This window comes from Phycodurus eques, chromosome 2 (assembly GCF_024500275.1).
Source record: "Phycodurus eques isolate BA_2022a chromosome 2, UOR_Pequ_1.1, whole genome shotgun sequence".
In the NCBI taxonomy this organism is placed as follows: domain Eukaryota; kingdom Metazoa; phylum Chordata; class Actinopteri; order Syngnathiformes; family Syngnathidae; genus Phycodurus; species Phycodurus eques.
Window position 1 is genome coordinate 17,170,592 of NC_084526.1, and position 15,433 is coordinate 17,186,024.

Genomic DNA, 15,433 nt, shown 5'->3' on the forward strand with positions numbered 1-15,433 from the left:
AGGCCACATCAGTGTCACATGATGAGATTTAATATTAATAAATAACTAAATCTAAATCTATCAAATTATTAAAACACACATAATATATACATGATTAAATACTGAAATGTATGTATTAGATGAAATGTCAGAAACACTAAGTAAAAATATATATTCAAATCGTCATAATACAGGATATGTGGGAGAAAATGAATAAATGCATGACTAATAATAATAAAGATTTACTGTGAAGCAATTTCTAACATAACTTTACTGTCCTCTGGTGGCCAAAGTATGCCTTGCACCTCCAAATGCAGGCCCCAATTGTGCGACTCCTCTACTGTACTTCAGATTCCTGGCATACATTTCGGATTAAGTCCATCTCCCCTTGACATCCGCTTGTTTCCGCTCTTGTGGCGAATTAATGCTAACGTGCCACAACGAGCTCTAATAGAGTGAATTGAAGCACTTTTGACAGACGATTGCTTCCAAAGAAGATTTGGTGGTGTATCATACAATCATATCTCCCCTCTCCCCTTTAGCCATGCTACAGTTAGTTTTATGAAGTGAAATTAGAGTTTGTTCTACGGACAACATCCAGGCGCTTGTCGCTTATTCCATGTGTGGCGTCTCCTCTTAAGTGATGCTTGATCCCTCGCAGAGCCCGGAATGTCAGAATGACTGCCAATCAAATGCACGTGGGCCCGATAGTCTCTTCCAGTAAAAACTGTGAGAGAAGCTAGGCTTAACTTAATTGAATGCCTCTGTGCGTTTGAGCGCAATTCTGCAGACAAAAAGGATGATAAGGTTTTGATTTGCATGTAAATTGGTTTCTTCAGGTTGTGTGTTTTGATCAACTGTTTTTTTTTTTTTTTTTGCATGCATGTGTTTAGATGTTGAATTTCATTTGGATTTCTTTGGTGCTCGGATGGTGGACTTAATATTAACACCTAATACACGGTGGCAGATGGCCATTATGCCACGTTGCTGTTCTGTATGACAGCTGTCGACCAATATTAAATGGGACAAGGTCGACCTAGAGAATTTCCACTTTTGGAGGTTGTATAAAGGCCTGCACACTGCACTTGCTTTTTTGGGTGTTCCCCGCAGGGCACATGGACGACAACGCTCCAGTGCAAGCTTGCCGATATTTGGAAGTGGTTGTTTATCGGCCTACCATGGATGGTTTTCTTGCTAGTTTGTTTATTGCTTTTAGCACTCTGAAATCACCCACCTTGCAGCATTCCATTGTCGCGCCTTTGCAGCTCATACACAATGAATGGGTTCGTCCACGGCGTGTTGCGCCCTGCTATGTGCAGAGTGAAAAGCCCTTACGAGCTGTAACCATTGAAGCCATTTTGTGGGATTTCTGTGTAAAAGCCACTATTGCAGTGGTGGGCAAAGTATGGCCTGTGGACTGCTCACAGCCCGTTTTGTTCCAACCCACCAAGCGTTTACCTCATCAATGATGCTATTATCAATCCATCCATTCTCTACAACCACTTATCCTGTTTAGGGTCATGGGGTGCTGGAGCCAATCTCAGCTGACTTCGGGCAAAAGGGCACACTACACTCTGAAGAAGTTGCTAGTCAGTCGCAGGACACATATAGAGACAGACATGCAATCAGACTCACATTTACACCATCATTGAGCGGAAACTGAAAGTATGCAGCCTGCACCAAAGTCAAGCGAATGTACCACTATGCCGTCAGTGACCGAGTGGAGAAATATTTCTTGTATTAATTATTATTGATTATTTGTCTCATTTAAGTAATTCCCAGTTATTGATAGGGAATTTGGACAGAGTCCTATCACAAAACTGCAAGTAATTGACACCCTAGTAGTTTCAACTGTACAAAACATAATTTCCAAACAGTTTAATATATTTCAACTTAATTTTCCATCCATTTTCTGAAAGGCTTATCTTCACGAGGTCACAAGTAATTTAATTTTCCTAAAAAATAAATGGCTTACAGATGATTTGATAAAAAAAAACAAAGTCCACTGAGTGCGAGTGTTCATGCATTTGTTGTGAAGACACTCCATAATTTACACAGATAACCCAACTTTAGCTCCTCCCCAAAACTCAAAGTTTGTAGCTCAGTTTAGCTGCATCAGTTCGTTGTCATATTTCTGTGGGGCCAATTATGTATTACTCGTGCACTCACTGTAGTTGTCTCGCCATGCTGCACTATTTGCATATACTGGCCACTCATGCCAGAGTAGCATCTGCTCCATTTGCACACTGATTGAGGAGTATCTGTAACATTTGCACAACCAATATTGTCCCAAATGATCGCACTACTCGTCACTTTAAACCGCATACACTCCTTGAAGTCTCAGCACCCTTTGCACAATGGTCATTGCACCGGACTATTGCAATATTAGTCGTTCGAACTGCTCTAAGTGCTCGAGGACTCTGCATCTTTTTGCACAATTGTTTTTTGTCAATGTCTTGATGTCCCCAAAGTGTTCTGTAAATTGACTGTCTGTTGTACTAGAGCGGCTCCAACTACCGGAGACAAATTCCTTGTGTGTTTTGGACATACTTGGCAAATAAAGATGATTCTGATTCTGATTCTGATCACTTCAATTTACTTCCTATTTAGACAGGGATTTGGCGCCATCTTGTGGAATATTATGGTGTTTCACAAAGAGCACAAAAATCAAAATACCTGTACAGCGTAGGTGACTTTTTCGGCAAATATCTGGGGATAGGTTACAAAGAAATAAAAATGAATAGCTGAATTTGTGAATAGTGAACCACAACTATGCACTTTGATTACCGTAAATAAATGAATAATTGATTTATTGTAAATAATAAAATACCATAATATCAGTAAAATACTTTTACAACATAACTAAATGAAGTATCAATAATACATTTTATTGTATTATTTATACTTAATCTGAATGAATTATTTTATCTTTATTAAAATAAATAGTTTTCAATTCACATTTTCACAATCTTAATCAAATTTGGCCCTTGAGCACAAAAGTCTGCCCACCCCTGGGCTATTTTTAACCACATGCCCAAACTACACTGTTTGGGCAACGTTGCTTGGCATATTTGTAAATCCGCCATATGGACTGATCAGCACTGGTTTGATGGCCCATCACAGAATCTGTCCTCATCCTCGCAAAAGCCAGGGGGCTGCAGTGAGCCAGGGATGAGTGTAAGGGGGTGGGGGTCTGACATCCAGGCCTGAGGTCTGTGCAGCTGGATGGGGGTTAAACAAGTGTGCCTGAAGATAGCGAGCCAACTGGAGACCAGTGACTCGCCCCACCTTCCCTTCCAGAATGTCCCATTCGTGGTCACGAGAGGAGGCCACCGTGCTGGGATTCCTGTAAGAAGCCATCCGTTCCTCATTATTAATGATGGGAGTTGTTGATGAGCTGGATGACCCTGAACGAGCATATGGCATCATATACTCATCGGACATGACAGGACCGTCCTCCCCATTCCATGACAACGACAAAAATAAAGGAAAACATTGCTCTGTCAACATGGTCCTCCCATTCTGTGACGGTGCGATTTACACAGGAATCCCACACAGAAAAAAATGGCGAAAAATTGCTGGGTGGACTTCATCCCCAGATTAAGTATTGGAGCTGTTCATACATGTATGGGTTTACTTTTCCATTCCCCTATGCTGTGTCTTTTGTACAGAACAACATGTTAAAATACTGGAAAATCGCCTGGTGAATTTTGTCCCCCAATCTGTGTCGATGACACTGGTACAGAACAGTGACACTGAAATAAAAGTCATCCGTTCTAGGTTCTCGTGACACTGAGTGGTTTAGAATCAGTCTGTCGGCATTGTTTATTTCTGCATTCGCAGGAGTAATTAAGCAATGGCTGCTGAGTAAATGAACTCGGCAGTAGCGCTGTCAATAAATCTGTTTCATGATAACTTAATTTGGCTAAGCGCTGTGTTACAGAACCCAGCGACACACACTATATCACTCGATGATGAATTATTAAGCATAAATCCATTATCTCTGGCATATATTATTTATGATGCCGGCAAGACATAGGAGGAGTTAAACACTGCGGGGTAATCATTATTGCACGTTGTGTCGCCGAATCAAAGAATGGCGGCATTTGATTGACAATTTGTTTTTTTTGCACACCAGGCCCGCAGCGACAGCTCGATTGCCTCCTGTAATGGCTGCATTCTGTTTCTCCTCAAGCACGCCTTGTAAACACTGATGTGTCTAACGCACGCCATTATACAAAAGAGAGGGGGTATCGCGATAATAGGTCAACAGCTGTATTTAAAAAATTCATCGCATCCTTGGCAGCGGTGGAGGTTCCTAGAAAAGCGCTCAGGGACGTTGATTTGGAAGCTCTACGTCAGGCCTCAGTGGGGACGAGGGAAAGTTGCCTTTGATGAGTACACCGTGTAAATGATTTGTGTGTGTTTGTAGGACACAGGGGCTGGACTGCATTCACTGCCAGAAAGTCTACTCGAGCTCAACTTTTATCAGAATATCAAGTTTATAGAACATTGCACAAGCGAAAACAGTAATCCTGCAGTATTTGGAAAAGTAGCGAATGGTTAATTATCAATTCATTTTCGATAGCACTTGTCCACTCTGGGGACTTTTGCAGCTGAATTTGCGTGAGCATGGGTAAACCCTTGACTGATCATCGCCTGTCAATCGCAAAAAAGCATTCACACTCACATTAAAACCTATGGACAATTTGAGTCTTTCGAGAACCTATCATGCATCTTTTTGGAACGTGGGAGGAAGTCAGAGTACCCACACAGGAAGGCTGGAAAAGAGATTCAAAACCCGAACCTCAGAACTGTGAGGCAAATGTGCTTATTCACCGTGCTGCCTTATTGTTAAGAGTACAAAAAAGAGCAAAATATAGCATTAAAACAAGGTCTTAAAACACCAATGGTGATGCAGCTGGTGCAAAAAAAGGAAAAGGGAGCGGTTTCGAGTGCTCAAACCACTTGCGGTTTCACTACCCACTTTCATTGTCGCTGTCTCATCTTCTTCCGAGATTTGTTTGCAGTGTAAAAAGAAGGTCGTCCCTGTCGAGGACAAGCAAACTGTACGTAGTTTCCCTGGGGGAGTCATCATGGACTTTGCTTTTGCAATCTTTAAAGAAATTCTAATATTAATGTCTCACTCACGTCAGAAACAAATTAGCCTCAAAGATACGCCGAGGTGGTGATGCAGGATGCAGTCATGAAATATGAATTGCTACCTGGGATTGCTTTTAGTAATTGTGAAATATTCAAAACGTGCTTTGGCGTTTCTTTTTCGCCCAATGACTCTGGTGCATTTTTGTGGGTAATTTGATTTGTTTGTCACGTGTAAAGTTTCTACTAAGATGGAAATGGAACGTCATCAAAGATGACGACCAGGCCCGAGACTATTATCCAAGCCTCGCTGGTCTCAAAACCGTTTTGAAAGCTAGACCTCAACTTCCTAGACTCCACCAACAAGAGCTGATTCACTTGTTATCCTTGTTATATTATATACTTGTTGTCAAAAGAAGTTGATGAAAGTGATGAAAAGCGTAGAGCTCGACTAAAAGCATGGGCTGGTATATATGTACTGCTCAACAAAACATACAAATGCACACACACGCATGCGTAAACACACACACACACAATTTTCTTTCCCTCCTTTTTGCCGGCTCCCTCTCCTGTTAATCGTTGTCTCTCGTTGAAACATAAATGTCTCTATCCTTGTTGCGTGATGTGTGAGTTACCGCGGAAGGCCTCCTGCTCCTCCTATTGCTACCTGTCATCTGCTGTTGTGCCAGATGACGTGCGTGCCATGTTTACAGGATATTGAGAAAGACCTCTTGCAGGAAACAGGGGCCCCCATTGGCCATTGGGGAGTGTCGGTGGTGAAGATTAGCATATTACCTTTCTCATCAACTGAAGTCTGACGATGACACTCTATTCAAGGAACTCTTTGATTTGATTGTGCATTACGGGAAAGTAGGAAAGTGCCCTACCAGATACAGCAGAGGGCTCTGCAGGATAGAGCAGTGAATGATCCACCCATTTTCTGTTGGGCTTGTCCTCGTTAGGGATGCAGGTGAGCTGGAGCTTATCCCAGCTGACTTTAAGGCTGGGTACAGCCACAGGGCACATGTAGACAAACAGCCATTCAAAGTCATATTCACACCTATGGACAATTTTGAGTCTTTAATGACCCTAATACACCTTTTGGGAATTTGGGAGGAAGCTGGACAGGTTAGCGGACTTCCTGTTTATCCTGGAAGAACAAGCATAACTGCAGGTTGATGACAACGGTGGTTTGAAGTGAGACTGAAATTCTGTTTTCGTCATGGCTGGTGTCTTCAGACTGGTGTCTTCAGACAAAAGTAAAATACATATATAGCTTTTATTTATACAAATATGATATGATATATGTAAACACAAATGAAGCCTAAACATAGACATCTTGTGTAAAACAAAAGACATTGTAGACGTACGGGTGTCTGTCTCCTGCTATAGGGTTCCGCCATTTACCCGAGCCTGCAGGAAGTGCTTCGACCTGTTTTGCTGAATACGAAAGTTGGTTTTTAACCACCTCGGTACCTCTGTATTTACTTTTTAAGTACAATGCATTTGTATTTAATTCTGTAGAAATCTTTGTTTTCAAACATTTATGTATGTCCAATTTTTTAAATTAACTTTTACGTACAATACATTTTAATTTAATTATTATTTAAAAGTACAATTTTTATATTTTCCTATATTTAAGCAGCACCAGGCTGATTTGCAAACTGTATATAATGTGGCTTCTGATAATAATAATAATAATAAAAAAAACTTTTAAAAATAAAACCTACGATGCTGTTATATTTTAATATTGATAATTGTGGCAGTACTTGGAGAAACAGTTTGACAACCACTGGGATAAGCGGTATAAAAAATAGATGGATGGATGGATGGATATACAACTGGTTTACTTCTTTTTTTACTTGTATGACAATTAAGAATGTTAACAAACAACATGACGTGTCCATAAACCACATATACACAGCATAGTGTATGAAATGCTGCGTCCACGTGTTAAAATGCTTAACCTTGGGGTATTTTGACAGATGCATAACAGATGGTTTGAAAAAAAATTGTCATTTACGTAAATTATGACAATTTTCATATGAAAAAAGAATCCTACTAATGCTGAAGTAATTCATAAAAACACCATTGTTGCCTTATAAAAGCCATAACAAAATGATGGAAGGTCCTGTATGAAACAATATATTACATGTTAGGCACTCCCCGAGTGCTGCATACAAATGAATTAATGCACAAGGCTGCTTTGCTCGCTAGATAGATGGCTTACATTTAATTTACGTAATTTTCCCAGAAGTATCGTTTATACTGCAGCGCGCAGTATCAGTGGAAATGTTTGGCCTATAAAGAAATTAACTTTGTCTCTCTGCTAAGTACACCAATGCATCAAGCCATTATATCCCTTTGATAGATGAATCACACTTGGTATTACGTGGGACAAATGTATTCATATTGCATATTTTCTAATTTTGCCCGTCTGACCATCTGTGTGTGTCTCACTGTGATTAATCCACTGATCCTGTTGATATCAAGGGCGGGTGCTTTTTCTTGCACACACAAGAGCTGATATGGAGCCATAATCCAACACATTATTATTATATTGGAGATATTCCTCAGTATCTGGGGCACAATGAGACCTGATTTCATTATCTCACTGTGTGAATGTGTGTGTTTGTGTATGTGTGCGTGTCTGTGTGTGCGTGTGCACGCGTACGCGTGCGCGTGTGTGTGTGTACGTATGCGCATGCGTGCATACTCTATATATACACATGCGTGCGTGTATGTTCCTGTCTTTGTTTATTTACAGTTCATAAAAAAGTATAAAATTGGGACCTCTGGTCTAAAATATTAAAATATTTAGATTTCCACATTTATCTAATAGCCGGCACGTTGGGCGACTGGTTAGCACACCTGCCTCACTGTTCTGGGGACCGAGGTTCAAATCCCGGCCCCGCCTATGTTTGCATGTTCTCCCTGTGCCTGGGTGGGTTTTCTCCGGGCACTCCGGTTTCCTCCCACATCCCAAAAACATGCGTGGTAGGTTGATTGAAGACTCTAAATTGCCCGTAGGTGTGAATGTGAGTGCGAATGGTTGTTTGTTTCTATGTGCCCTGTGATTGGCTGGCGACCGGTTCAGGCTGTACCCCGTGTCCCGCCCGAAGATAGCTGGGATAGGCTCCAGCAGCTCGCGACCATAGTGAGGATAAGTGGTAAAGAAAATGGATGGATGGACATTTATCTAATGTCACATTGACAAGGATAACAAACTTTGCTCAGATTAATGAGGCCAACTTCCATTGACTCCCGGTCCACTTGATATGCGATTTTAAGGTTTTGTTACGTACGTAAAATATTACATATCTTAGCACTCTACTCTCGCTGACTTAGTGATACCATATATTCCGTCCAAATACCTACATTCACAACACGCTGGAGTTTGGCGAGTCTGAGAGCCACAAAGAAGTCAGCAGGCTCTGGAGCATTTTCTATTCGGATTCTGGTACTCTGGAATGCTCTACCCACGATTATTAGACCTTAGGCTACCTGACCTACTACTCAGGTAGCAGAGTAGTAATGATTAAATCTTATTATTTTTACACTTTGGCATTTAGTTAAAGTACACGCAGGCCTACTTTACTGTTGCTTCTCCTCTCTCCTCCCCCTTCCTCTCTTGCTTGGGGAGGGGACGAGGTGGCGATGACCAAATTTGAGGGTGTTGCTGCATGGATTCCGTACCGACCCTCTGAAACAAGATCTGAGGTGGACCACTTCCTCAGAGACATTACTGTGGAGGATTCTGCTCTGACAGACTGCGCCAGGTCCTGCGGCAGAACCACTATCCAGAAGGCAACTACCTCTGGCGCTTCATCTCATTAAATGGACTCTTATGGCGTCTTAATGAACATTGTACAGCACCATAGTGTGTGATAAATGTTGCCCACTCGACATCCATTGCAGACTGGTCATCCTGGAAGGGGGATCCCTCCATCTGTGGTCACTTCTTTTCTCCCCAAATGGGATTTTTAGTTTTTCTTTGCCCGATTGGGGGGTTTTGACTTGGGGATGTCTTTAGTCATTGCCAACTCTGGGTCTGTGAAGCCCTTTGAGAAACGTTTGAGATTAGAGGCTATACTGCTAAACTTGACATTATAAGTTGTTACAAGGCATTTTTCATATATAATTTGTTCAACACCACACAAAGTAAAAACTAAATCAACAGGTAGTGATCGTAATACAAATCAAAGATAACAAAAAAAACACTACAAATGTAAACCAGAATAGGTCTGCAGGGCCTTATACCTCACAGAGAACCAACAAAACCAAAATATCCTTTGGACTTGCTCGTGAGCCCTGAGGGACCCCAAATGCTAAGCCACCTACTGTAGTCTTTATTTAATAAAGTAAAGCACATGTAATTTCACGTACGATCTTGAAATGATCAAAACAGAGATTTAAAACTATTTCGAAATTAAATCAAAGAGTCCCTTGAATTACTAAACTTCATATTTACTGTACTACCTGACAACCATGACCACAGCTACTACCTTCACAATACAGTATATCTACTACCACTACCACTGCCACTACTACTACTCCTAAAAATAATAATGATAATAATGCTTGTTGTCTCCCATGCTTGTGTAGGTTTTCACAGGATACTGCGGCTTCCTCCCACATTTCAAAAACATGGATATCAGGTTCATTCAAGACTAAATTATTATTATGAATATGAGTTTGAATGGTTGTTTGTGTAGATACTGTATGCCCTGTGATTTCCTGGCAACCAGTTCATCCTATACTCTGCCTCTCGCCCAAAGTCAGCTGGGATAGACTCCAATTCACTCACAACCCTTATTAGGAGAAGTGTTATAGAAAATGAATGGACGGATAATAAAAAGAAACCCTGAAATAAAGAATATAAAAAGTACAACCCACCACAGGGTGTTACTTATTTCTGTAATTTATTTCAAAAGTCACTAAAAATCACAAAAAATATAACAATAATGAATTATAGCCACATGATATACTTTTATTTAATTGTATTATATGATTAGTTAATTTATTGTATTAATTCAGTGCGAAATCACATGTATTAATTCAGTGAGGCATGTGGTTCCTCACCCTATAAAGGGCGACTGTTAGGGTCATGGTAGGATTTATCTCAGTTGTGATTAAAGTAATTCCTCCACATATGACAAAGTGTAAATCTAATGGGTTAGGTTGAGGTTAAGAGCAAAAGTGTGTGTGTGTGTGCGTGTGTGTGTGTGTGTGTGTGTGTGTGTGTGAGAGAGAGAGAGAGAGAGAGAGGTTATGTTTAAAACACTGAACAACATTGTACGTTGTGGCCTTGTGTATCCTGGGCGTCAATGTGCTAAATCAAGGGCAAAGGTTGGCCACCTCGAAATGTTCACAGTTGACCCAAATTCCATCAATACTGCCCTTACACAAAGCCCATGATTATTTCTTCATCTGATTGAAGTGAGGTTCTGATTTTGATCTTTTAATGATTTATTCCCCTTGTGCAAATAAAAATTCAGAGGAATTATGCTTCAGACGAACCTCATTTCTACTAATAGTATCGATGATAAAAGAAATTACACGAAAGCCAAGCAGTGATGAACCGGCCTTCACACCCACGAGTTCATGGTGAATACTTGAAATGACTGTCAAATGTTTTCGCCATGCCCCGCCGACATAAAATGGCGTGGGCAAAAAAGTTTTGAGAGTCACAAATACATTACATGGTTTCCGACTGGAGCTCATTTGGGAATTCCAAAGTAAGGATTTGTCAAACTACGAGTGCTGGAATTCACCCAAAGGGCTGCATCAACCCAAAATGACATACTTCCTTTTATTTTCTGTTTTGGGTCCTTAACTAGTAGTAGTAATGTGTTTGAGAACGGCAGGTCCTCGTGCCTTTATTGAAAACCATAACAAAAACATCTACCGGGCTGGGCACCAAGCCCTGAAGGACTCCAAATGCAATTGAATGGGAGGCGTGCATTGTATGCTTCTTTCTACATTTTGACTTTTGTATTCACCTCACACATTTTTCATCCAGTTGCTAACAGGCTCTTACAACACGCCCTCCAAAACAGGTCAATGTAGAACACTTGTCTTTACTAAGGCACTGGACAAGCGGGAGTGCTGGCGGTTTGTGAACGAGTGTTAACGATCAACCCATCAGTAGTATTCTTAATCTGTGGCTCTTCCCCATGCGCCATCAAAAGTTATGCAAATGGCATCAAGTATAGATTTCTGCCTCATTCTTTGACTCCGTTGCCAGAAGTCGTATTATTTGGCCTCGTCATCTCGATGTCTTCCTAATGAAGGCATGCAATTAGAAAATTGCATTGTTTATTGCAATTAGAAAATTCCTTGTCAATCCCGATAAAATAACGAGAAATGTTTATTTATTTATTTAAATGCTTTTGTTTCAAATCTGTATATCTCATTGCAGATCTAAAAATTGTCAATGGCAGATCAGGGGATTTGAGAGGGTTTAGAGCTGTAACAGATGGTTTTTCTATCATGTGCCCTAAATGCTAATCCTGTCAACGACAAAGCAGCTGTGACTGATGCATTATAACGCGAGCTATTGGTGGTTGTGTGTGTGTGTTGTGGGGGTGGGGGGGGGTCTCTCACATTTTGGAATCATGATAGGCTGTCCTCAAAAACATAATTTAGCATCTGTTTTGTTGTTTTTTGTTTAATTTTTTTATGAGCCACCTTTAAAAACTAAAATGTAACCCATCCATCCATGTTCTTAACAGCTTCTCCTCACTAGGGTCGTGGGCGTGCTGGCGCTTATCTTAGCTGACTTCGGGGAAGAGGTGGGGTACACCCTGAACTGGTCAGCAGCCAATTGCAGGACACATAGAGACAAACAACCATTTGCACTCACATTCACACATACAGCTAATTTAGAGTCTCCAATTAACCTACCATGCATGTTTTGGGGATGTGGGAGTACTCAGAAAAACTTCATACATGGGGAGAACATGCACTCCAGCTCCATACAGACGAGGCCGGATTTGAACCCTGTGGCAGATGTGCCGCCACTAAAATGTAACAATTTTTAATATCATCTGCTTCCACAATATTATAGTTTGTATTTTGTATCATAAACACAAACATTAACATTGAATAAATCTCTAAAAAAATTCCTGGTTAACGTTTAATGCAAGATTTGATGCACAAAAACATACAATATCTTCAAATTCTCTATTTTATTTGGAGTGTTTTTCTCTGCTATCCTGATTACATTAGAAGAGATAAGAATTAAAAAAAAAACAACAAAAAAAACATATAATTGCTTTTGTTGACCACTAGTGGGCAGCTGACACAATCCTTTTGTGATTCTCCGATAACAATCATGCAAGTTACATTTAAAGTGTTTTAAAAACAAATAACACTATAAAATGTGTTTCTATTGGTTGTTAGCTACATTTAATCATCTAATTTTGCTAAAAAGTCAAAATGGTTGCAAAATGGAGAGCAAAGACAAGTCATCTTTTTGTAATGGGATGGAATTTTGCCGTAGGTGTGAATGTGAGTGCCAATGGTTGTTTGTTTCTATGTGCCCTGCAATTGGCTGGCAACCAGTTCAGGGTGTTGATGATAGCTGGGATAGGCTCCAGCACGTGTAAGTATTTTCTATTTCTGTAAAATGTAAAAATGTATGAAAAAAAATTTTTAAGTAACTAATTTAACTATTTAATTTGATTATATTATGTTACTTGACCATTGAATTGATATCTTTTCAAGTAATACAATGAAAATAATATAATTTACATTAAATGTTGTACATAACTCTTTTTTACATGATATAAAATGCACAATAATATAAATCAGAAACAAAAACAATAAATAAAAGCCTGTGGCTTATAAGATTGCAGTTTTACAGCCCTGCGTGATTGTTTTTCAGCAACTTCCCACACGTTCAAATGCCACATGTGTTTGTGAATAAGTGGATGGCACCCTTCAGCGTTCTAATTGATGCCTACTGTGCGCAGGCCAACAGAAGCCTTCTCCTGGCAGCCACACGGGAGGAAACCACTGCCAAGGCATCTTTCCTATCAGATTGCTCTTTGAACTGGAGGCTTATGAGCTTCTGATGAGCTCAGACTCCGCATGGTGGCACACAGCAATGCCTCTTCGACTTCCTTCCTCCGCTCGATCCTACAGACCGAGCAGGAATCTACAAAGTCAACAGCGGTTGCCTAAAGACGGGAAATGCCCCGGCGGTTATCCGTCACACACGTGTGCGATCTCTGGCGCACTATGATTCTGACTTAACTCTAAATGGAAACAGTGTTGTTTCTTTTCTTTTCACGCAGCAGAACAGTGTGTCAGAGTGTTTCCCCACGGATAATTTCAGACACGAGAGGCCCCCTCTTTGCCCCCTTTTTGCACTCACCGCCTGGCATTCATTAGGCTCGACTTATTGCTCGCACATGGCCCACAGTGGGCCGAGTGTTATCCTCACACGAAAGGTGCCGAGGAAATTGCTGAGTCTCGTGTCAAAAAGACAGTTCCCTAGGGAGATTTCCTTGACCCGCTTCGCACGCGTGGCTTGGCGTCAGGCCGGTGGCAAGGAGGTATAATGAGGCTTAAAGCGAGCTGAGTCACAAAAAACCTGGCAAGTCCTCCTTATGCCTCGCTGAAAACTAATATCCAGAGTGGGCCGGACATCCAGCCCTGAGGGATCCCTAATGCAGTCCTATGGGAGATTAGCGGTGTATGCTTCCTTTCTTGATAAGCTAATCATATGCACACATGCGAGAGAAAAACAGACCCAAGATAATAAAATAGTTTACTCAACTTCAGACTATGCACTGGTCAGTTTTGACATTTAGGAAGTACTTTGCTGCCTCCTTTGTATTGACGAGTGGACAGAAAAAAATCAAATCCTTCATGGTATTGCGCAAATAATAGATACGAGCACAATTGCAGAGTATAGATATGTTATTGCTGTTCAGTACAGTCTTACAGTGTAGAAAAGTGTAATTACAGTGTGAAAACACACCACATATGCACACATGCGAGAGAAAAACAGATGATGTAATAAGACATGTTTTCATTAGCTCATTAGGCACCCAGTTTTATCAGCACATGCTGTTAAAGAACACAGAGCATCTCCTTATTTTAAAAAGTCATAATTATGGTGGATTTATGAGGTTTTAATTCCATAATATGACATTGACAATTTTGGATTCAACAATATGCTGGTCATTTGTTTTTGTAATTAACGTTGACTTCACTTTTACAGGATGGCATATAAATTACATAGTATTAAAGTCACAGTTACAGTATACTTAATGATTTTTTGTCTTGTGGGGTCTCACATTTCAAAATTCTATTTTGAGACGGGGTACACAGTCACACCTACAGGTTTTGAGCACCTTAACCAATTTTTAAAATGGGAGAGACTACACACACGAGGGAAAAATTGGTCTGTGTGCTTACTGGTCTTAGTGTGTGGTGTACTTGAGATCACCAACACAGCAAACCACACACACACACACACACACACACACACACAATGCTATCTTCACTGACAATCACTAGTCTCCACTGATAATCGTCTCCTGCAGGTTTCAGCGATCGTACATAATGAACAGGTTTTACGATTGTACGCCATGACCATTTTACAACCACATTGGGGAGGAATCACTCAGGATAATCTTTCAGAGACATCAGAATATTTTTGTTCATAAGGGAGGGGAAATTAGAATTATATTTGGAATCTTTATTATCATTGCACACTGTACAAAGAAATTGCTGAATGCTGCAGAAGTTGGGGGAAAAATGCTCAGATGTGGCCCGATTATATTCATGTGTATACCAAGCATTAATGTCCTGCCATACTTCATCTTCGACAAACTGTTCTTCTGGCCATTCAATCTACAATTCGGACAATTTGCCAATGTAATACGGCTGAAGTGCTGCCTCCATAAGTGAAAATACAATCAATAGTTTTACTGTCTTTATGTTGGCTTGTGTGCGCTTCACAGTTTGCATCATTTTTTTTTAGCTTGGCCAGAGAGGGGAAAAAGCTTAAATTTGGCCTGTTTGTCTGTATCCTGCTTGAGTGTATTGAATGTGAATCGACTTTAAAACCAAGGTATGTATCAAATCGTGATTATTCTTTTTCTTTTGCTTAGCACATCTTGACATATATTGGATAGATTTTAGCAGGTGAATATCAAAGTGACTTGTGGATCTTTCAAGGATCAAGTTAAATGTATACAAATATATCTGTCTTCAGGCAGGAATGCAGATATTGGCTTTCATGGTGCCATAAAGAACATCACAAGAGGTGAAAAGTGCTGTACCCATCTAAAAATATGTAGTGCGTTAATAAAGACAGCAGGCGCACACGCTATTGCTA